Here is a 24739-nt window from a genome sequence, read left to right on the forward strand (position 1 = left end):
GTTCTGGTAAATCTCTGGGCTGGCTCCAGACTCCTGGTGAGTCGAGTCGAGTAGCTGTCTCTGGTGACAGTTGAGACCTCTCCGAGAAATCAGCAGGGCCGCCACAGTCTCCTTTGTTTATCACTTTCTTTATTAAAATTCTTTTCAAATGTCTACTTTGTGCTGGCAAGTATACTTAGTATTTATAAGACATGAAGAAAGTGGTGACATTTATATCTAATTCAGTCATACAGAAAGTCCAGAAAAGAAAGTCAGTTTTTGTTTATTTACAGTGTAGCTGACAACATACAAGTAGTTTGAACACTACTTGTATAAATATACCATTTAAAAATTCAAATTGTATCAGTTTTCTATTGTATTCTTGGCAGATATGAATAGACCAAGGCATAAAATCCACCATTAATTAATTCGATAAAGAATGAGTCATAGGCTGCTTATCATTCTTACGATCTTACACCTTATCTACCTCGGAGAGGAACCTTCCTTTTCCAGTACCATCAATAAACCTTAAAGTTTAACAAGAGTGGAATCACATGATAAAAAGAACAGAATAGCTCAGAATACAAACTAGGCACATAATCTTCTAATCATTAAAACGAAGTAAAGACCTTTGCACTGATGGAAAGATCTTGGCTGTAAAATTCTTGACTGATGAAATAAGTAAGGGAAACTTTCATACAGCTGTTTTGAAAATTAAATATCAGTGGGCAGTGGTGGTGCATGCCTTTAATTCCAGCACTTGGGAGGCAGAGGAGGATGGATTTCTGAGTTTGAGGCCAGCCTGGTCTACAGAGTTCCAGGATAGCCAGGGCTACACAGAGAAACCTTGTCTAGAAACAAACAAACAAACAAACAAACAAACAAAAAAGAAAACAAACAAAAAAAAGAAAAGAAAATAAAGAAAAAAATTAAATATCAATGCAGCCAAGAGCATATGTCAAAAATTGAAAATTTTATTACTTCATCTTAATCTGGGTGACTAACTTATAGAAGTAATTCCTCAAATTTAAGGATGAAGATGTAAAGTCTTTGTAGCTCAACCTCTATTTTGGAGCTATTGATAACAAATTATTATATTTCTCTCCCACTAGATCAGAAGATAAATTTCTTCATCTGTATTCTCAAACCGCAATACAATGACAAGTATATGTTGATGAATATTTAGTGCGTGAATCAAACTGCTGAGGAAATGCGGGAAGAACAATCAAATGATCTAGGCTTATTATGTTGTTATGGGACAGCTTCAGTTGCCTTCTACAGTAAGTAGTAGACCCATGAAAGCCGTGGCTGAGTCATTGGTTACCTTGTGCTTCAAGCTATGATGCTGATAGATAGACTGCTGTCCCTTGCATTTCACCTTTTTTTTTTTTCTGTAAATGGTTACAGCAAAATATAAAGAAAAATGTGCTCCTGGACATAATGTTCCCATTAGCTGTATTAAGTGAAGTCTTCATGGTCTTGAAGAAAACATTGTGCTGACTTGAGTTTAACTGAAGTCATGCAAAGCACAGTGTGGAGACTGGTTGGCAGGATTTCCTCTAGGGGTGAGTTCTGCAGAGGAGTGATTTCCTCTGACAGAGACTGCTACTTTCCCCCTAACTAATAAAAGTAGAGAATCAACAACACTTGTCTGAGAAATCACTCCTCTTAAGCACTCACACACTGGTAATCAGACAAACTTACTAATACCTAACTTACTGTTTTCCACAGCTCAGAGGTGAACCACAGTCACTCCAGCTGCTTGTTGGAAAGGTGAAATTTTATTCTCCAATTTACCTTTTCCACACAAATTTATGACTTTCCCTGGAATGCAACTTTTGTGACTGATTAAATAATCTCACATTTATCTTGTATTAAGAAGCTTAAAAGCACTTTCGTATATGAACTCCTTTGAAAACTGCCTCCAGGAGAGAGGCACGGTAGGAATTCTAAGTTGTTTTAATCAAGTTTCTACCTAGTGTATTTGACTGCCAAGAGAAATTTAGCAGTGCCCATATGTTGTCATTTCTACAGCTTTTATTCTTCTGATATATCTGTGTGTAAAGAAGGGGTCTGCCCTATCTAAACTATATCTTTGGATATTAGGAGAATAAGTTTAAGTGAATAAGTATATGTCCTTTGGTCAGAGATAGGACATTACCTTCATGAACCACAGGATAACAGAAGAGTTACTGATATTTTTAAGGCTTTATTCAACATAGAAAGAAATGATGAGAGTTTGAGGCCATCCTGGTCTACAGAGTGACTTCCAGGACAGTCAGGGCTAGACAGAGAAACCCTGTCTCAAAAAACAAAACAAAACAAAAACCAAAACAAACAAGCAAACAAAACAAAACTAAACTAAAAAAGAAATGATGAGGAAAATATGTGAGAAGACTGAACAGAAAGGTTTACAGTTGGGTAAATACAGTGTTTGTGCTCTGTAAGTATTTTCCATATTCATTTAATAGCTTAGGCTATGCATTATGGAGCTGGGTAAGGGAATGAGTGAAATGTATATCTGTAATACATGAGTACTTCTTTAGTCATTATAGCTTATTGCATTTTGTTTTAATTTGGTTTGAGATTGAAAGAGGAGCAAAATGAAACAAAAAAATTCTAGAGAATCAAGTACTGTGGCAAATAACACATATTGAGATAGTAATATATTTGTACTAATATAAGGAAAGAGATATTCATATTTTTAAAAAGGAAAAACTTAATTAACATTTTATTAATTTAATAATTGACATTTTGTGAGATGTTTTCTTTATGAGATTTTATATTGGTATCACATTTACCAGTATTCAGCTTTCAAAATGAAATGATGAAATTGTACTCCCAGGTATTTGATATAGCTAAAAGTTCCTTATAATGCAAAGTTGGATTTGTTCTTTTAGTTCTGATAATTAAGGGTTTTGTTTTCAGTAGAGCATTCAGGTATGACTTAGGAGGTATCAAATCTGTAGTGGTAAAAAATCTGTTAAAGGTCAGGCCGAAGTGTTTACTTGCTCTTGACAATGCCATGAGCCATTAGTAGAAAATAAATGATTTCCTGAACTATGGACTTTTTTACAAAACCTCAAAGACATAAGAAAGTTCCTTAATTTGGGTTTCATTGTTGTGAAGAGACACCATGACCAAGACAACTCTTATAAAGAAAAACACTTAATTGGGGCTGGCTTCCAAGTTTCACAGTGTTAGATCTGTATTGGGAAGAATACACAGACATGGTGCTGGAAAACAAGCCCAGAGTTCTACATCTGAATCAGTAGGCAGCAGAAAGAGAGAGTTAGCCACTGGGCCTGTCTTGATTTTCTGAAACTCCAAGCCAACTCCAGTGACATACCTCCTCCAAGACAACAGCTCTGTAGGATCCTGAAAGGCAGCCTGGTTCCTGGTTGAGCAAATGTGTCCATTTTTGCCCTGCTCCTGGTGACTCAGCTCCTGTAGCTACAGCCCCCCACCCCCAACCCCTCAGCCCTCTATAGATTTGTGGCCATCTGTCACATAAGGACAACACCCCAAGCTCTTCCACCTGTAGAGGATGTGACCACCAACTGTGTAGGCTCAAGACAGATTTCCATATTAAAGAGGTACTTAATGGCCTGGTGGGTTTAGGCCATTAAGCTTTCCTTCCCAGACACTCCTCCCAGGAAAGGTGTTTAACCTCAGGCCTGCCCTGAGAAGAGGGCTACAATTCTCTGGTTCTCCAGCATGACAATAAATGCCTTTTAAAACCATGGACTGCCTCTTTTCATTGGGATCCTCAGTGGAGACCAATGGAGAAGGCATTTGCTTAAGGACCAGCTATCTAACCTCAAGTAGAAGGCCTCTCAGTGTCCCAGCCATCAGATGGCCCTGGCTTCCCTGCAGTTCCTGGGACCCTCTTGCCAGCTGTGGAGTTACAGCACCTCAGACTGTGCTCCCCCATCCCAGAGTGGCTCCCCTACAGTCTGACACCAGCCCAGGCCAGATAGGGTAAGCTCATCAAAACTGAATCCTGCCTCCCTGAGCAGTGGAGCCCTGTGGCAGAGTAGACACAGGACACCATTAACCTTACACACCTCCTAATAGTGCTACTCGATATAAGCCTATGTGGGTCCTTTTCTTTCAAACCACCACAGATAATTTTTACTGGATATTAAAGTTTATTTTTATTATGTGCATATGTGCATACGTTTTTGTGTATGGATGTTTCTGTCTTTGTATTCTGGTACCTGTGGAAGCCAGAAAATGCCATAGATAAGCATATGGTAGACATATTCTGTTCAAGCCAACACATATAGACTGCCTTAAATTAATCTATGAAATCTAAGTCCTTTGGAATAGGAGTATGTTTAGAGCTGCTTGACTTGGGTGCTAGGAACAGAACTCCTGTCCTCTGGAAGAGTAGACAGTGCTCTTAGCTCCTACACTGTCTCTCCAACCCCAATATACTAGATAATTTTTAAAATACAAAATATTATCTGCACATTGCATAGCCAGTTTATGTAATTGCTCAAATGTCCCCTAAATAGGTTATTTTGCCAGTTTAAAAACAGATCTCACCTGTAATCTTCATTAAAAATGAAGAATGAATTAATGGTGTAGTAGTCCCAACTTGAATTTGGCGAAAGACCATTATGTTGTAAGGAAATGAAAGGTTTAATGTGTGTAAATTCTCTCAGTCTGACTGAAGCCCATTTGAAATTCTATAATTTGAAATCAAGCACTCAAGAACAACAAATATCTTCAGAAAACCAAGAATAGATGAATAACAGTTTTCTAGAAATCAATTTATTTTTTCAACATACCAGACAATCATTTAGGCCCAATATGTTTGTAACAGTAGATTATTTTAAGGCAATCTATATGTGTTGGCTTGAACAGAATATGTCTACCATAGGCTCATATATTTAACCTTTTTGTTCTCAATTGGTATTGTTTGAAGAGGTTATGGGACCTTTAGGAGATAATGCATTGCTGGAGGAAGTCCATCATTAAGGATGTGCTTTGCAGGTTTGTTTCTGTATTAGTCAGGGCTTTCTAGAGTCACATAACTTATGGTAGTCTCTATGTAGTAAAGGAATTTATTGATGCTTTAAGTCTGTAGTCCAACTCCCAACAATGGTCAGCAGCCACTGTGAATGGAAGTCCAAGGATCTAATGCCCAGTGACTTAAGGGCATTAGAAGCCCAAAATGACCAGGGGGAAGTCTAAGCTTCCAGTTCAATGGAATGTTTGTTGTGGCTCCTGGTAGGAGAACTACCCCCTCTGGAACCAAAACTTCTAGGCTAGTAGAGTTGTGGGGACAGGAAGCAAAAATTTTCCTAGAGGGTCTCTAGGAGTGATAGGGAATGGAACTATTCCCTTTTCTACCCCTTGGTTCCTGGACCCATGGATCCTGGCTTTGGGGGGAAACTGTTCCATATATTGGACGCTGATTCAAAACATATACTGCCTTCTGAAGAACTCTGCCCCAGCCCTCCATGCTATTGCCACCTAATTGGCGCTGTAACTGTATCTTCAAAGGGCCATTCCATCTTTCTATCAGACCAGCAGCTTCAGGATGACAGGGAACATGGTAACACCAGTGGATTCCGTGATCATGGACCCACTATCGCATTTTTCTGGCTGTGAAGTGAGTTCCTTGCTCAGAAGCAATACTGTGTGGAATACCATGACAATAGATAAGGCATTCTGTGAGTCCATGAATGGTGGTTTTGGCAGAAGCATTTCATGCAGGAAAGGCAAATCCATAACCAGAATAAGTGTCTACTCCAGTAAGAACAAAACGTTGTCTTTTCCACGGAGGAAGAGGTCCAACTTAGTCAACCTGCCGTCAGGTTGCTGGCTGGTTACCTCGAGGAATGGTGCCTTATCTGGGACTCAGTGTTGGTTTCTATTGTTGGCAGACCTGGCATTCAGCAGTAGCTGTAGCCAGGTCAGGCTTGGTGAGTGGAAGTCCGTGTTGTTGGGCCCAAGCATAACCTGGTTGCCTTCTGCTTCCTTGAAGGGTATTTTAAAAAAATGTTATTGGTCAGCTTTCTACATTCAACAGAAAAGCATGCTTTTCTCTCCATTATGCATGTGCATGTCTAGCCTTCTGGCATCATAAGCCAAAATAAATGCTTTCTTTCTTATATTCCTTTTGGCCATGTTATTTTATCATAGAAACAGAAATTTCTTTTCTGTTTCTAAAATGTGGTGCAAATCTTCAATGAAGGATATATTATACATCAGTAAGTAACACATTATTTGGCTGTACTTCAGACAAATCCAATTAAACCTGAGTTAAACAAAGTTTTGTTACCATGACCAAGGGCTCTAAAGCAGAACTTCCAGCATGGCTGGGTCTAGTCTCAGGGCATACCCTTTCACAGCTATTTTCCACTGAGTTAGATACTGTGGTGGTTTGAATAGGAATGCCCTGATAGGCTCATATGTTTACTCACCTCTGGAGATGGTGGCATTATTTAAAATGAGTAAAGGATTAAGAGGTATGGCTTTGTTGGAGAAAGTGTCTGGTTGTCGGGGAGAGGGAAGGGGACTTTGAGGTTTCAAAAGTCCATTCTAACCCCAGATCCTCTGTCTCCTCTTTCTCTGTGCCTATGGATCAGGATGCAGTTCTCGGTTACTTCTCCAGCACCATTTCTGACTGCATTCAGCCGTGCTCCCTGCCATGATAACAGACTAAACTATAACCAAGCCTCCAATTAAATGTTTTCTTTTGTAAGAGTTGCCATGGTTATTATGTCTCTCCACATCAAGAAAACAATGTCTAAGACAGATGCATTTCAAGATATTCATTCAACTGGTGGTCAAAACAGCCTCTGGGGGTTCAGCCTTCCAGTTAATCAATTCAAGTGGACAGAGATTATCTCTTTCTAGTTATAGGAAAATGAACGCATTTTATTGTCCTCAATTTAGTCCGCATTTCCATTCAGGAATGAATCATCATGAATAGATCATAGTGCCGTCATTGTCCAGTCCTGGAACTCTTTTAGGGTCCTTGGAAAAACCCAGCTGTCAGGAAGGAGGGAGAGGGTAGCTCTGAGAAGGACACCCAGGCTGATGACATGTCTGGAATTTTTCTTTGCTGAGGGAGGAGTGGTGGCAGGAAGAAAATGCAATAAATGATGATGCAAAACTACGAAGAGTGAATGTTATATGAAAACACCAAGTCAGAAAATATCAGTTTAAAATGCTGACAGGCCCAAATTGGGATCCAGCTCAAGGGGAGGTCCCAAGGCCTCACACTATTACGAGGCTATGGAGAGCTCACAAAAAGGAACCTAGCATGACCGCACTCCAGAAGACCCAACAAGCAGCTGAAAAAGTCAGTTGCAGATATTTGCACTGAACCAATGGACAGAAGCAGCTGACCCCTGTTTTTGGATTAGGGAAGGCTGGAAGAAGCTGAAGAGAAGGGTGATCCTGTAGGAGGACCAGCAGTGTCAATTAATCTGGACCCCTGTGATCTCTTAAACACTGGACTACCAGTCAGGCAGCATATACCAGCTGATATGAGGCCTCCAACACACATACAGTAGAGGACTTCTGGGTCTGTGTTCATTCAGAGATGATGCACCTAACCCTTAAGAGACTGGAGGCCCCAGGGAGTTTAGAGGTCAGGAGGGGTGGGGAATGGGGATATCCACATGGAGACAGGGGGGTGGGGAGGAGGTATGGGATGTGGAACAGTCGGAGGGTGGATGGCAGGGGAATAAAATATGGAGTGTAAAAAATAAATAAATAAATTTTAAAAATGCTGTATTATCAGAAAGTATGATTATAAAATAGCCTCATCTATAAAATAATATATAGTTTTGGATAGTATCCTGATAATGTTAATCCATTATTTACTTATAAATATCATTGCAATAACATTAAAAATTATTTGCATATGGATATTATGATGATAAAATTAAATTCCATAGGTAAAGAAACAACACATAATTAGTTTTAAAACTGTAATCCAATTTACTGAATATTTTCAGATCCAACTTTTCACTAAAAATCCAACTACTGAGGCTGGAGAGATGGCTCAGGGATTAAGAGCGCTAACTACTCTTCAGGAAGTCCTGAGTTCATTTCCCAGCAATGACATGGTGGCTCACAACCATCTGTAATGGGGATCCCATGCCCTGTTCTGGTGTGTCTAAAGACAGCTATAGTGTATATTTATATAAATAAAATAAGTCTTAAAAAAAAAAAGAATTCAACTACTGTTTCTTGGTTTCTTTCATTTGAATGATGTCTATTTTTTTTTATTAGATGCCTGATTCAGTACAATATATTAAAACAGTTCTGTGGCTTTGTTTCATTTCATAATGAAGCTTTTATTTATTAAAACACTATGGTTTTATCCTTTTTAACATGAAGAAAGGATGTGAGATAGAGAAAGATGGGAGAAAAGAAGGAATGAAAATACAGAAAATGTTTCTGGGAAAATATATTTTTCCTAAATGTCTCAGCTGAAATGTGTAACCGTGGCATTTTACTCATAACCCTAGTATTATGGTGTTCACTAGAAGAAAAAAATTGATTGTTAAAAGTTAAATGTGTAAACAGACACATTTAAACCATTATTAAATGAAAGTTTTCCAGCACTCTGATAACAGCAGCCTCAGAGAATGTAAAGGACTTACTTAGCGCGGGCCAGCAGCAGTGGAGTTAGGGTTGGGATGGAAGTATGGGTCCACAAAGTAGGATGTTAACTGCCTTGCTCCATCAATCCCTTCAATCCTATGAAAATACTTTATGGTTACCAGAGAGGACATGCTTTAAACGTATATTTCTTCTGGGTATAAATAAAAAAAATATCATCTCAGAAGAAATAAATTAAAGACAAAATATTTTCAATGCTTTTTATTTTTATATTTTGGTGTTCAATGGTGTTTTACATGCCTATATGTCTTCATGTGAGGATATTGCATGCCTGAAACCAGAGTTACAGGCAGGTGAGAGCTGCCATAAGGGTTCTGGGAACTGAACCTGGGGACTCAGGAAGAACAGCTAGCGCTCTTAACCATGAGCCGTATCTTCAGGCCCTATTTACTTATTTTAACAAAATAATTATTTGAAGTAAAGTTGTGTTTTTTCCTATCATGGAAGAAAAAAAAGACCAAAAAGTGAGTAGTAAAAACAAAAAATTCTAATTGTTCACTCTATTACTTAATTGTATCAAGCTTATGTTTTGACAAAAAAAATTCCCAAAGCCTGGATCGTTAAAAAAAAAAAAAAAACAGTTAAGAAAACAGTTAAAAAGTTATATTACATGAATAAAAACTGCAAATACAGCATTATGAGCAAATTTTTATTGTAAGTCAAGTTCCTATGTAAGTAAAATAAATTTAAAATAACAGATATTTTTTGAGAGATTATGGTGAAATTGCATATGTCTCCCCTTCTTTGATAGTATAATTCAACCAGTATTTCTGAAAAATGAATCATATTCTAAAAATTTTTTCTGTCATATTTATTCTGTTTTGTGTAAGAAGTTGTCTTGTTCATCCCTGTAATCCCAGAACTTGTGGATAGGGAAGAAAGGAGAGTTGTAAGAAAGCCTTATTCAGTACTTAAAGATATTTCACAAACTTAGACCACATCTGTTTCTCAAAACTGTATGGGTGAAGAGTCCATGCAATGTCCTTACAAGGAGAGAATTTGAGAATAAAGTTTGTAACATTTGTGAAGCCAGCTAGTCCATACATTTTAATCACGATGCTACAATAATTCCAGCCTATTCTATGGGTAGCATCGCATCTTAGAAGGCCCGAGCTCTATCTTCAGCACAGGATAAGCCGAGCCTGTCTGTGCTTGACTGCAATTCCAGATCTCAGAGACCAGTAGTTTAAGCTCACCAATATCCATGAATTATAACTTGCTTTGATCTATCTGTGCTATTCTTAACTCCAATTGTCCTACCCCATGGTGTCTCTCCTCTCTCCCCTTCTTTTCACCCTCTTGAGGTCTCTTCTCTGACCCTTTAAGCCTGGTAACCCAAACCTTGTCTACCTCTCTTCTGCCCTGCTATAGGCTGTAGGCATCTTTATTCTCCAATCAGGGATAACTTCAGGAGCAAGATTACATAGCATCACTTGTATACATGCAGATTGTACACAGTCTGGTCCCTGAGGATAACCAGGCCTTGGAGGCCAGTATTGAGTATTACAATTCATAGCAAAAGACAAAATCAACAAATTACTTTCTATATCTTTAAATTGTCTGCTATATACTGTTTATACTGTAATATCCATACATATACTTCAAATATGGTGGGACTAAACTACATGATTTTAAGATTTTTTTTAATCTTTGAGTTCTTATTAAAATGTTACCTGGTAATGATTATATTTTGCTGTTACTTATTAGCTCAAAATGTAAGTTTTGAGCAATTCAGTTTTTAATGCAATTCAGTTGTCATAATTTTAGTCTAGATTGTGTTTGCTATAAAAGGCTCTTAATAATTGAAAGATTGGAGTTTGGAACGTGTTTAATCTTTGCAAGAGCAAAGACTTTCAAATAAACTATTTAATCTTCAAAAAGATACACCGAAACTCCTAAGAAATGATTGCCCCTGGTGCCAGAGGGCTTGGATGTCTTGAGAATGGTCATGTCTCTTCTGATTAGGAAAACATCCCATTAATGAGAGTTCCAGAGAACCACTGAAAGTTCACTGTCCACTGTAAGTGAAAGACCTAGATTGAATTTGATTTTAACCAGTAAGTTTGCATTTTGTGTGTTTGGAAAATGTTTGTCATCTTTGCTTCCAGTTACCTTTCCATCAGCATACTAGGAGCTGAGGCATCCCTCTCAGATAACAGAGATTTGAACTCTTGGTCCTGCCCACTATCTCTGGGAATAGAAAGCTCCGGGATGATGTGATTTCATCTGTTCAGTCTCTACCTAAATTCCAAGCACTTCCTCTATTTTGTGTCATAAATCACTAATGTCCTGTGTCATTTCTATGTGAAATTCCCATCTGGCAGATGATAGATACAGACTTCTATAAAGCACTCATCTCGTTTCACTCTCTTTCTTGACTTTTCAGAATGCCACAAGCTCCACAATTTTTCTAAAACACACATTAGACTGCAAATCCTTGGTGTTTTATTATATTCCTGTCACTTTTGCATAAAAATCCCAGTTTAATAGCATGGTGCTGGCAAGCATTGTGATGTGTGCTCACTCAACATTGAAGTTTCACACAAACCGATCATTTTTCTCTTCCCCTTCCTCCCTTCAAACCATCCAATGTACCATCCCCTTTCAAATTCTTGATTTTTTTTTAACTAGTGTTGAGAACTTTTCATGGTCATCGTATAGATGCTTTGTATGTCCTAATAAGTAGTGATATTGCTTGCCTTGTGATTTGACCTGGGTTTTATATCTTGAGGAGCATCTATAGATATGTATGAAGTTGAAAAGTTGAAACACCTGGCCATGTTCTGAGACTGCTTTTCTCTAGTTAGCACTGTTAAAAGTGTAAAAGTGTGGTTTTTTTTTTTTTGTAAACGGTGCTGTCACTTAACTTATCTGTCTTCAAATTCTTTAAGAAAATGTGATAAATGGTGGCAGACAGCCTTAAATATATTATGTTCATCTTAGAAATTTAAGAACCATTTGAATTGGAAATCAGGGTTTTTAAAAATCTAGAATAAGAATATGTTCAAAGGAACAGCACATAATGCCAGTCTATATTAAATTCACTATGAAATTTGCTTTGTAACAGATGATCCTATAAATAATAGTTATATACAAAACTGAATCCATGTTCTCGGCTCAGTTATCTTAACTATTGTTCACTTTGCTTACATAATCTTTAAGTCATTATTGGGATGCATTTGCCACATAATAAATCTATCTAAAACCTAGCATCTCAAACCGTGATTATATAACATCTCAATTCTATAGAACAAGAATCTGGGCACAGCTTATGTCCAGCTTCCCTTAGCAATAGTAACATAAGCAAAGGAAAAGTTTGACAATTACACAGTTGGTATATGGTTCAGTAAATACTATTTCTACCCCTCCTTAGAACATTTAGTTTCTAAATAAAAGACACCAAACCTTTACATTTATAAGTCTTAGACTTGGGAATATATCACCCCTGTATGCTATTTTGTCTACTTCTCTGTCAATAATCCCAAGATATCACTTGTCACGTTCTGCTTGGGCAGCTCTTACTCCAACAGGTGGGCCTTCATCGCCATGTAGTCATGATCTACCTACCTCATGGTGCTTTCTTCCTTCTTCCATTGATGGTACTCTTGTATAAGCAGTCTAAGATATGTACTAGCTACATCTACATTTGAACAGTATAACTACTGTTAGACTGCAAGTTGTAGAAGTTAGTTCTTGGTATTTAAACAAAAAAAGCATTTCGTGGAAATGATATGAGTTTGCTAAGAGGACTGGAGGGTTATCAGATGAAGCAGTTATCACAACAGATGATTGGAGCCAAATTGTTTCAGAGATCTGAAGAACAGGGCTATGAAGCAAAAGTGAACTAATCAAGCATTTCAGTGCTTCCTTGGTCACAAATGATGTCTCAGTGCTAGACATCTGATTAATAGTTTCCCAAGGCCTGCAGATATGACAAAGAGGGTAGGTTTCCAAAGGATCTTACCAGTTGTGAAGCCAGCACAGGGAGTATGTGTTCTGTATGAAACACGAGTTCTAGCTACAACCTTTTCTCAGAAGTGACATTTGAGAGACATTGAATTATAATGGCAATAAAATCTCAAACAGTCTTTTTACCAGTAAAATGAACAAAAATTCAATTAAAATGTTCCCGATGTGTTAGAAAGTAACATGAAATTTGTGTGTTCTTTCTTTCATGCACAAACATACACACATGCACACACACACACACACAAACACACACATTAACTTTCTTATCCTAGATAATCCGTATACTTGGCAAAGAGGAAAAGACTGGTAAACAACTATTAACATAAGAATCCTGGGACTGGGTGCTTATTAGTTACATAGGGCTACTATTACAAAGAACTACAGAGTGGGTACCTTAAGAGAATGAAAATTAGTTTGCTTAGGGTGATGGAGGCAAGACTCCAAAATCAAAGTTCTATAGATACTAGTCTCTGCTTGGCCTTCTTCCTTCATATCTATTTCTTCTTTTCTTTCTGAAAATACATCAGTCCTAAATTCACAGTGGCTCTTATCTCATGATCTTGAGCTGGTAATATCTGCACACCTCTGAAGCCATATGGAATCTAAAGAAGAAGAATAGACAGTAAATGTGGTGCTTCCACATTTCATAGCATAGTCTGCATAAGGATGGAAGAAGAGAGATTATGACACAGATGGTAAGAAAATGTTTTAAAGAATGAGACATTACTATGAAGATATGGAATTGCCAGCAGAAGGAACAAAGCCAGGGAATGACATGAGAAGACTCATGTTTTACAATAAGCACATCAGGCATTATCTGAATACTTTAAGCAGGGCAGGAGAAAGAAAAAAAAAACTGATGGGGACATGCTATGGTAGTTCAAGTGTGAAATAATAGTGACAGTTTAGGGAAGGAGATGCTGCTGGGAATAAGGAATAGTCAGTGGAATTTACACTATCTGAATTAAAGGCAAAAAAAAAAAAATCAGGAGACAGAAGATGGCTCAGGTGCTGCCTTCTGCCTTCCAATGAAGCCCAAGTAAGGTTATCTTAGCATATGAATTGCAGATGAATGTGGAGATATTTAGAAAGCCTTTATAACTATACCTAGGAACAGACTATGACACAGAATTTAAACACAACAATCTGAATATTTTTCACTGACACAGGAAATAGCCATAGCAAAATGACAAGTACAGCCAACTCAGCTGGGTCTGCAGCAGCACCTGAGCACTGTGTATCTAGCTTCACAAAGTAATAGATGACGAATGCACATGCACTTTAACACTGCCCTACCTGTTTCTACGTAGTTTTAATTGTCTTAAAAAAAAAACTTGATTTTAAAGCTCTTGTTTCCAGTGAACACATACTACTTCTATAACAGGAAAACACAATTTGAGCACCTAAAATGAGCCTAGTGTAGTATCTCTGAAATGTAATATGTAAAGAAGCGAGTGAGTTCCAGGACAGCCAGGACTACACAGAGAAAAAAAAAAAAAAAGAAGCAAGGAGCTGATTTCAAAAGCTTGGGTACCTTTCAATTTAGAAGACAGCGTGCAAGAGAATAAGACATTGTTCCCCTTAGTCAAGTTGTTTATAAGATATGCTGAAATATATGTGTGGATACAAATCACATGTCTTCAGTTAACACCTGCTTGATAAATCCAGGGGAAGTGCTACTGAGGGTCATACATAGCAAATAAATCTAGAAAGAAAACAGTTGTTGCTTATTTCTGAGAAGTGATCCTGTTGTACAAACTGGATCATTCATACCAGCCTGCCTTATGTATATGATTGCATTCCTGGGCAGACTGTGCTAATTTGTGTGAGGCAAATAATATTTACGTTTCTGGAACACAAAGTTAGAGCTTTAATATCAAATCCACTTTGCAAGTTCATGCTTTGTGCTACAAAAATAGCGGACCTTATTTACATGCTCTGTTAATTCTGTAATCTACTTTCAGACCGCTAAGACAATATTTTGTTAATGAATACTCACAAATGTGATGATTTTATTAAAACTCCCAAGTCAGTTTTAGGATGGTTGATTTGAAACTACAAATAAATATCACAGGATAATAATGCTGTACAATAACTTTAATATATGGAAAAATGTTGACCATTTCCTTCAATCAAGAAAATCATTTTATATTAATGTGGATTTTTTGTTTAAAATTTTGATAATTGTTTACATAAAAATTAATTGTAATTCACAATTCACAAGGATTCAGAGGTTAACTAAACTTGACTGAGAAGAAATGCCAAGAGATAACAGAGCCAGGGTTGGTCCTTCATCTGTCCTTATAGGCATGTGTTAACATTCTAGAAAGTATTTGACGAAAATATACAGGTCCCAGTCAGTGCCCTGTGCCACCTCCTCACAGGCTCCTGGACATCTTGTTTTGTGCTAGAAGGGTTACACGTTTCATTTGCTTCCATATTTTCAGTCCTCCTACCACTCACAAGTTATTCTTTTTAGAGTTCTAACTGAGGTTCTCTTAATATAATCTCTATTGTTTTGTAAGCATGTTTCCTATAACCACAAAGAGTTTCCAAGGTACATTTATTATTTTGATCAATTATAAAGAATTGAAAATATATTGAGATAGAGAGACATAAAAGTATTAGATACACACCTTATGCTATCACTAATGAAAACAATAATACTACATTTTCAGGACGACAGAATTATTATAATTTTTGGCATCACTTTATGTTAAAATTATAATTTTAACATTACAATTAACTCCATAAGAAGGAAATTGCAAGTTATTTCTTATGATATACTAAGCACACAGTAGTTGTACTTTAAATCCCTGAGTAGACCAGAAAACAAAGATAACACATATAATTTAATTCAGAAATATGCTGGTATTCTTAAGCAGGATACATATACATATACATACATACATATGTATGAGAACTTCAGGAGAAGACCATATTTTACATGGGAAGCCAGGATTCTTTATATGCATGGGAGGGCTGTTAATCAAAGGCGGATGTGTTGCCAAGGTGGCACCTTACCAACCATGACAGGTTCTAGATTCCTAGGAAGCAGAGTCAAAGGAGTTTGTTTAGCTGGAATGTGATTCAGGGATAATCAAGTACTAAAAACACTGCCCTGTTTGTTTTTTTGTAGTTCAAAATGTCAGTCTACAAATTTGGATTAGAATAAATCTATGAAGGGTTCAGATAAATAAAATTAGAGAGAACAGAGGACTTGCAAAATGACCTCATCTTCTGTGAGTCCTCCTGATTCCATCTCATGAAGACTACACTGACTATTGAGATACACTGAAAATTGAGGTGCTAAGAAGTAAAATACACACAGCTCAATTAATACATAACAGAATAAACATGTGAAAAATACTGCTGGAATAGAAAAATTATCTGGCAGAAAACAAGTGAATTAAATCCTTGATCAGTGTAAGAAGTGAGGCAATTGAATATACTAGCAACCTCAGCATCAGACAAGATAAAAGCAGAAAGGTAGAACAGAGGGGCAGACTCCCAACACATATCACTTTTCAGAAATCATAAAATTGAAAATGATTCATATACAGAAATACTTTTCCTAGATCTAAAGAACCTGGGTAAGCAATGACATCATTGAGGTGTGACAAAGAATAACTGAAGACACATAGCCAGTGACCCAGTGGACAGTTTCCATTGCTACATCAGGCTACCATGGATTTAGCACAGCTCAGCCTAATCTGAGGGACAGAAAAAAGAAGAAAGCACATGAGTTTTCTTTTATCCCATCATTAGGCTTCTCGTAGTAAAAAGCAGAACCTAGCAAGCCCCCGAGGCTATAAACTGCAGGCCTATGATCAGAACTTTTGAACCTTCCCCAGTGCTGAGGCACATGCTACAGTTGCAGCAGAACATATATGTTCAGATGTCTTAGTTTTTTGGGCTACCTGATTGCTTGGCTTGGCTGACACCAGTGGCATAGAGTGTATGTCTGTCCTGAGGTCTCATGCTCCAGGATCATCTTATAATGTAGACCATCCCAGTACTAGAATTGTAACATAGACTTACACTTCAGACCTACCTCAACACCAGATCAGTCCTATTGGTATCAGGCTTGTACTTCTAGACATAGGCTTAAGTATGCTTGGTGTTGGCTTGGTCTCTGCAGTTTTAGCCTCAAGATCATTCTTTCTGGCCATTAAGAGCCAGAATTCAAGCCTTCTCCTATCATGCTCACATTTCAAGCATGTGCAATGCTCTTTTGTTCCTCTACTATAGCTCCTATGCATGAGGACTCAAGTTGTCCCCACAGATTTACAACTTAGACAGACTCTCATAGAAAGTCACATCAACACAGATATGTTGTGGCTGGCCCTTACTAGTCCAAGCTGTAGGCTGGTCTTCAGTTCACTACATTCGAGGGTTACTCTGGGTCTTGTATATTAGATTTTGTCCTCATTTGTCTTCAGAGACTAAGCCTCCAGTCTCCTTTTCAATGGACCCAGAATCCAGGCTTTTCCCTACTGACTCAATTGACAAATAAACAAATCGCAATGTATCCCCACAGACAGAGATAATGCTCAATATCAGACAACCTCCTCAGAATTTCTAGATGGCTTGATTGATACAAAGACTTTCCAAGACTAAGCCAGTCTGTAGATACTGGATTAAATCTTTTTGTTGTACAAAGGCTGGAAAACCCATCAACAAGCAAGAAAAAAAAATAACATCAACAAATAACCAAAAGAAGGTACCAGGAACCTGACCTGAACAAATGTGTATCTCTGAAATACATGACAAAAGATTCGGATTGGCTGTATTATGAAAGTTCAGTGAAGGTTCAATAGCAATAAAATAATTCTGTGAAATTAGAAAAGCAATGCATTACTGGAGGGAGGAGATCAACAGAGGAAATCAAACTGTGGTTCTAGATATGAAAAAAAAAACTAGTGAAGTAGAAAATGGAATGAAGAATGTCAGCAGTGGGACTATAAAGCAGAAAAATGTGTGGAATCAGTCAGAGATCATTAGAAAACCTACAAAGACTGAAAAACAGAAGAAGGGCTGGTTTGCTGCGATCTCAGTGTCCTCACCGCACCCCGTGCCATAGCTGCAGCTGCTCCTGCAGTCATCACCTCTGAGAACATGGCTGTGCCTCGCACAGATGCCAATCTTGGCAAGTCTGCCAGGGGTGTCTTCACCAAAGGCTTTGGTTTAGTAAAACTTGATTTGAAAATGAAGTCTGAGAATGGATTGGAATTTACCAGCTCAGTCTCTGCCAACACGGAGACCACCAAAGTGAATGGCAGTCTGGAAGCCAAGTACAAATTGACCGAGTATGGACTAACATTTACAGAGAAGGGGAACATGGACAACATCCTGAGCACTGAGATCGCCGTGGGAGACCAGCTTGCTTGTGGACTAAAGCTGACCTTTGATTCATCTTTCTTGCCTAACACTGGGAAAAAATGCTAATATCAAGACAATATAAGAGGAAGCATATCAACCTGGCTTGTGATGTGGACTTTGATATCTCTGGGCTCTCAATCTGGGGTGCTCTGGTGCTTGGCTATGAGGGTTGGGGAGCTAGCTACCAGATGAATTTTGAGATGAAGTCCCAAGAGACCCAGAGCAACTTTGCAGTTGTCTACGAGATGGAGGAATTCTAGCTTCATACTAATGTGAATGATGGGACAGAGTTTGGTGGCTCCATTTACCATCAGAAGGTAAACAAGAAATTGGAGACTGCTGTCAATCTTGCCTGGACTGAAGAAAACATTAACACTCCCTTTAGAATAGCAGCCAAATATCAGGTCAATCCTGATGCCTGCTTTTTGGCTAAAGTGAACAACTCCAGTATGATTGCCTTAGGGTACATTCAAACCCTAAAACCAGGTATCAAACTGATTCTGTCATTCCTGATGGATGGCAAGAATGTCAATTCAGGCCACCACAAGCTTGGTTTAGGACTAGAATTTCAAACATAAATGAATATTGTGCAATTGTTAATTTTAAAGTATTTTGCAGCATAGCTACCTTCAGAATTTAGTGTACATTTTAATGTTGTATGTTGGGGATGCGAGAGTTGATAAATACCACGTGAGACCTCCAGGCTAAGAATGACTTGGCTTTAAGATGTTTACCATTTCAGAGGTACAGCACAAACCCCATTCCAGAAAGGGGCTTTTTTTTAGCTGTAGGCGTGGGCTGGGGAGGGGCCCTATATAGATTCCAGGCTGCTAGTGGAAGCTGGGAAAAGAATGTGTGGACCCTTTGTAAATCTATACCCAGTCCCCAGATGAAATTGTGACTTCCCAAGCATGTGCACACCTACGTAAAAGGAATGTTTTTAGACAGATCATCATGCCCTGTTCCCATCATGCCCTGTTCCCGTCCTAGCCCATCAGTTACCTGTTTTACACCAAGAGTAGTCTTTAGGGTGTTGTTAGCTATTTCTGTGCCATTTTAGGGTGAAGAGGGTGAGCATAATGGAGCCAGCCATTCAGGACTTAATCCTTCCTTGTGTTGTGGTGGGGTTTTCTTTCTCCCTCCCTTCCCTCCTTTCTTTCTTCCTTCCTTCTTCCTTCCTTCCTTCCTTTCTTTCTTTCTTTCTCTCTCTCTCTCTCTCTTTCTTTCTTTCTTTCTTTCTTTCTTTCTTTCTTTCTTTCTTTCTTTCTTTCTTTCTTTCTTTCTCCTTTTTTTTCTTTTTAGTTCCTTCTTTTGTCATTGCACCAGAGTATGAAATAGCCTCCGGGTTCTCTGTCTCTGAGCTGGGCAGGTGATTGTGGTCACACAACACTAGGGATCTAAACTGACTCCTCTTGTAGCTTCACTACTATTTTTAGCAGTTTAACAGGTACATTATAGAGTCTTCCATTTTGTATGGAATTAGCCCCTCCCCTTCAAATGCTATAATTAACATCACTTAATATAAAACTTGAATAAAATACTGGAAAAAAAAGAAAAATAGAAGAATGAAATGGATGAACAATATATTAGGTCTCATATGATACCATCAAAAGAATAAATCTTTATGTTATGGAAATTGGCAAATAAAAAGAGAATCATAAAGATTCCTGAAAGTTATTAAAAATAACTATACATTTTTTACATATTCTCTGAAAGATATAAATGTCCTAGTATGAAAATATCAGACGTTTTCAGGTAGATTAAATTCAAAGAGACCTAAATAAGACACGTTCAAATTGTTAAACCTATGGTAAAGAGAAAGCTTCCCTTGAAATCATTAAGAGAAATGTAACATCTCCGGTATAAGGGAGTTCCAATGAGGCTTGCAGTCATCTGAGCAGAGCTTGCCTAGTTAGGGGAGAGGAGAGAAATGGATGTCACAGAGCTAGAAGTCAGTCTGAACACTGAAGAACAAAATACTTGTAACCAAGTGTGCTTTCCCAGCATAGCTGGTCCTGGGAAATGAGGAGGTGAAGACTCTTCTAGACCTAAGCTTGAGTTTGCTCCTAATAAATGAAAAAGACTTAATTAGTATTACAAACACACAATTCTCTAACTCATAGGTGTAATTAACTGTGCAATCAAGTTTATAGTGCTTCACCGGGTTATATGATTTTGCTATGTAAATTAGCTACATGCTTAGCATAAAGGTTAAAAGAGAAAACAACATAAAAATCATTTTTACACTGAAAACAAAATGTTTGACAGGAAGTAAAATCAGAGTGTTGGTATGCAATCAAAATTAAGCTATTATTCATTGTACAAAGCCTTGGTAGCTATGATGTGAGCTTTAGGTAACTACACAGCAAAAATTTATAGTAGATTTACATGGAATTCAAAGAGAAAGGATTCATCATATAACAGTAGAGAAAAAAAATCTGCTTACAAAGGAAGACAGAGAGAAAGGAGAACGTGCCTCACAGCACAGAAAATAGCACAACAGCATCTCTACTTCTTTAGCTATTCTGAGTATAACCATATACAATATTGAAATGTACCTGAATATTTTACATTTCATTTTTGTTAAACTTTTATTTTAGTATTTATTGATGTGTACGTGTGTGTCTGTGTGATTGCAAGTGCCAGAGAGGGGGCCAGAGAGGGCATTAGATACAATTATAGTCAGGTGTTAGGCACCATGTGGGTGTTGGGAATTGAACTACAGGTCCTCTGTAAGAGCAATGGATGCTCTTAACATCTGAGCCATCTCTCCAGCCCAACTGAGTATTTTTCTTAAAAGATCTAACTCTGCCATTTATAGATTTACTTATTTTCAAGGGCACTGAAAGATGGACAAAATCATTCTACACAATGAAAACTAGAAGAGAGTAGCAGTAATGGTGCTCATATTTGATAAAATAGATGTCAACTCTAAAGTGAGACAAAGAAGGTCCATACGTAATGATAAACTTACCATTCACCTTGGAGATTAAACAGTTATAAATATGCACTCAGATTGATGTACTCATATATACAAAGTGCTCATACACATCTGAAAAGACACATTCTACACAGCACATTTATATTAAACTATGTACTACTTTCATACACTACTTTCAGAGCTGGAAGTATCATTCAGACAGAAAACTTTAAAGGGATGTGTTGGATCTAGATCGCACTCTAGACCACATGAACCCTTAGAGTCTATGGATATAGACCTTGGCACTTTGCTTAAGTACATGTGGGGTCTTCTTCAGGAGGGATTGTGTGTTATGCCACAGAGCATATGCCAGTGAATTTAAGAAGTCTGAAACCACAATGGATATCTATTCTGACTATGGTTCTATGAAATTAGAAGCTGATATTAGAGAAAAATTACTTATGGGAGATATTTTGAAAAATATAAATACGAGGAACTTGGAAATATGCTTCTAGCTATGATATCACAATCCTACTACCCTTGCAAACGAGTAACTGTATAAAGATTACAGTTCAGTCTTCTGCTAGAGCAGTTAATTCTCTTAGTCATTGAGCCACTCTGCAGCCCCTGGCATATACCTTTAATGGATAAGGGAATTGAGTGTGTAAAAAACTCACTGCAGAGTAAAGATCAGGACCCTATGGTTTCACTGCCAAGTTATAGTAAACATTTAAAAAAAGTAAAACATTACTTTTTCTCAAACTCATGAAAAATGAGAAATCCTTCAAAATCAATTTAAGAATCCAGATATAGCCTGGCACAAAGTCAAATAGGGATTTTAAAAGAAAAATATAGGCTAATATCCTGATGAATGTGGACACAAAAAATCATCATGCATCAATACGCTTATATTGAGTGCATTATTTCCAACTGCAAGGACAAATGCAGCAAACAAACTGCTTCTCCTTCTGAGTTTCCCAAATGCTTCTTTCTTTTTGGTCTGTTCTCTTTGAATGTTCTACTTACTGCCTTTACAGTTTTCTGCTTGGTATGTGGGTCTTTCTACTCATGGCTTAGCCATTTGCTCCCCAGAAGCTTGTATTTTTATATGAATTGATACCCTCATACACCATAGGATCTTATCTGTTTTAAAAAATAGAACCCATCTTGCAAAAAATTGTTCTTATATCCCAAGTGCTATCAAGGCATAAGTTATGTCTTATTTATTCACTCATAATATTAGTCATATTACATTTTCTCTATGTACTTTACACACAGGATTTTTTGAAAGAATGAAGTATATACCATCTCTGCTTCTATCAGCATTTCAATTTCTCTGACACTTTCCCTAAATAAAAGAATTGTACAGTGTAAATATGTATATTTTATATATCTTCATTTTATATATTAAACTTAAATTCTGAAATGGCTATTTTGTTGGCAATTTATGTGTGTTCTTATAATTATCAAGATATGCTCCTATCATTTACTTTATATATTAAAATAAATTAAGTGTGTATTGTTAGAAGACAGTTGATACTGATTAATTATTATACTTCTAGGTGTGGCTTGTAATGCCTTCAGTTCCCATCTATTGCACTGAAACTTTTGTCATGATTATTATAGAAAAGCTACTTGAATACATTTTTAATTAGAATGTTTACTACACCTTTATAGCCTCCTGGCAAATCATTTTTATAATTGCCACAATAGACTGTCTTTTTAAATAATTGTACTATACTAAAAAGCTAAGAGTTTAAAAAACATGAATGTGATGTTTAGCCTGGGTTAATGTCATGAAAGGAAAACTACAGGGGACAAAAGGAGAGATCTGAGAAAGGGTAAATATATTCATTATTTGCATACATGGGAATGTCATAATTAAACCTACTATTTTGTAGACTTTGTACAAGCAGAATGGAAAAATGGATAGTGGAGGGGTACAGGGACAGGAAGACAGGTAGAAGAAGGCTAGTGAGGAGGGATGTGAGAGGGTGAGATGCTCACCTCCTAGAATGTTCCAAAGACTGTTGATTCTGAGAGCCACATGTCATTAATAGCTTGCCAAATTATCTGAGAAGGCTGTATGATTGTGAATTACTACAAGTATTTAATCGATCACATTTGTTCAATTCTCATATAAATTATAACAGAAAATTAATTTCAATTTTTGTTATTGAATATTCCTAAACTTTTAAGTCAGGAAATGAGAAATAAATCTAGTCTCTTCAAAATACATAGTTAACGCTTAGAGTAGTTTATACCTTTTTTTCTAATTTTTATTATTTTTTTTACATTCCGTATTTTATTCCCACCCCATCTACCCTCCTACTGTTCCACATCCCATACCTCCTCCCCAGTCCCTGTCCCCACGTGAATGTCCCCATCCCCAACTCCACCTGACCTCTAAATTCGCTGGCGCCTCCAGTCTCTTGAGGATTAGGTGCATCATCTCTGAATGAACACAGACCCAGCAGTCTTCTACTGTATGTGTGTTGGCCTCATATCAGCTGGTGTATGCTGTGTGTTTGGTAGTCCAGTGTTTGAGAGATTTCAGGGGTCCAGATTAATTGAAACTGCTGGTCCTCCTACAGGATCGCCCTTCTCCTCAACTTCTTTCTTTCAGCTTTCCCTAATTCAACAACAGGGGTTATCTGCTTCTGTCCCTTGGTTGGGTGCAGATAGCTGTAACTGATTCTTTCATCTGCTTGTTGGGTCTTTCGGAGGGCAGTCATGATAGGTCCCAAACAGGCAACCTCAAGAAAAAGGAGGTTGGAGGAACCCTCCAGAATGCACCAGAGACCTGGGAGGTGAGAGACTCTCAGGATTCAAAGGGAGGGACCTTAGATGAAAGGCTGGACACTAGGGAGAGGGAACTAATAGAACCCATCTCCAGCAGGAAGACAGGATATCAAGTGAGGGATGGGGTTGCCATCCCACAGTCACATCTCTGACCCATAATTGTTCCTGTCTGTAAGAATTACAGGGATGGAAATGGAGAGAAGCCTGAGAGAAAGAAGGTCCAGTGACAGGCCCAAAGTGGGATCCAGCTCAAGGGGAGGTCTCGAGGCCTGACACTGGTACTGAGGTTATGAAGCACTCACAATTTATAACTTTTTAAGAAGAATTAATCTGTGGGGCTCTTAGTGCAATTTAATCTAACACTGAGTATCTGGTCTCTGACAGTCACTTTCAAATACTTTGCATCAAGTTCCAATTAGGGCTTTAAGGAATAATGGCATATCAAGAAAAAATACATTATGGCAGTTCCAATGTTAGAATGCTATTTTTAGGAGATGACTGAATTTATAAGTATCGTTGTTTATCTTTCACGGTCTCAAACTACTTCACAAGTAATCAAAACCCCTTACTATAGATTATAATAATCTTTATAATTTTTCCTCATGTGGCCTATAATTAAGGAGGAGTAAGTATGAGGAAATTGTGTACTTCACAGATAAGAGTGAAGAGCACATTTTTTGAGTCTTAAAAAAAAAAAAAGACTATAGAATGAAGGTAACTGCTTCCTGTGAGAGCAGGATGATCTTTAATGAAATCTATTTATTTTTCTGAGCAATGAAGGAAAATAATCTCACAACACTTCAGGGTTGCATGTATCTCTCTGTGAGATATGGGAAACCTTAGTGGTAACTCCCAGGGGGAGATTTTGAGGTGGTGCAATGTAACTTGGTAAATGTCACACTTGTTTTGTGGTTCTAGAATATTTCAAAGAAAGGATTTTTGGAGAAAATATTAATGACTTCTTAAATCCTATGTCAGTGAACAGCAAGTCAGCCTGTACTTGGTGGGGGTTTACAGCTTGACAGTTTGAGAAAC

General features: G+C 37.6%; 1 protein-coding gene and 1 pseudogene across 2 annotated transcripts in view; both read left to right on the top strand.

Moving 5' to 3' along the window:
• Gulp1 (GULP PTB domain containing engulfment adaptor 1) overlaps positions 1–24739 on the top strand; it is a 256656-nt gene that overhangs the window by 92909 nt on the left and 139008 nt on the right. The gene's annotated exons all lie outside the window — the stretch shown is intronic.
• LOC116088382 lies at positions 17103–19166 on the top strand (annotated as a pseudogene).

The sequence above is a fragment of the Mastomys coucha genome, unplaced genomic scaffold (assembly GCF_008632895.1).
Source record: "Mastomys coucha isolate ucsf_1 unplaced genomic scaffold, UCSF_Mcou_1 pScaffold14, whole genome shotgun sequence".
NCBI lineage: Eukaryota > Metazoa > Chordata > Mammalia > Rodentia > Muridae > Mastomys > Mastomys coucha.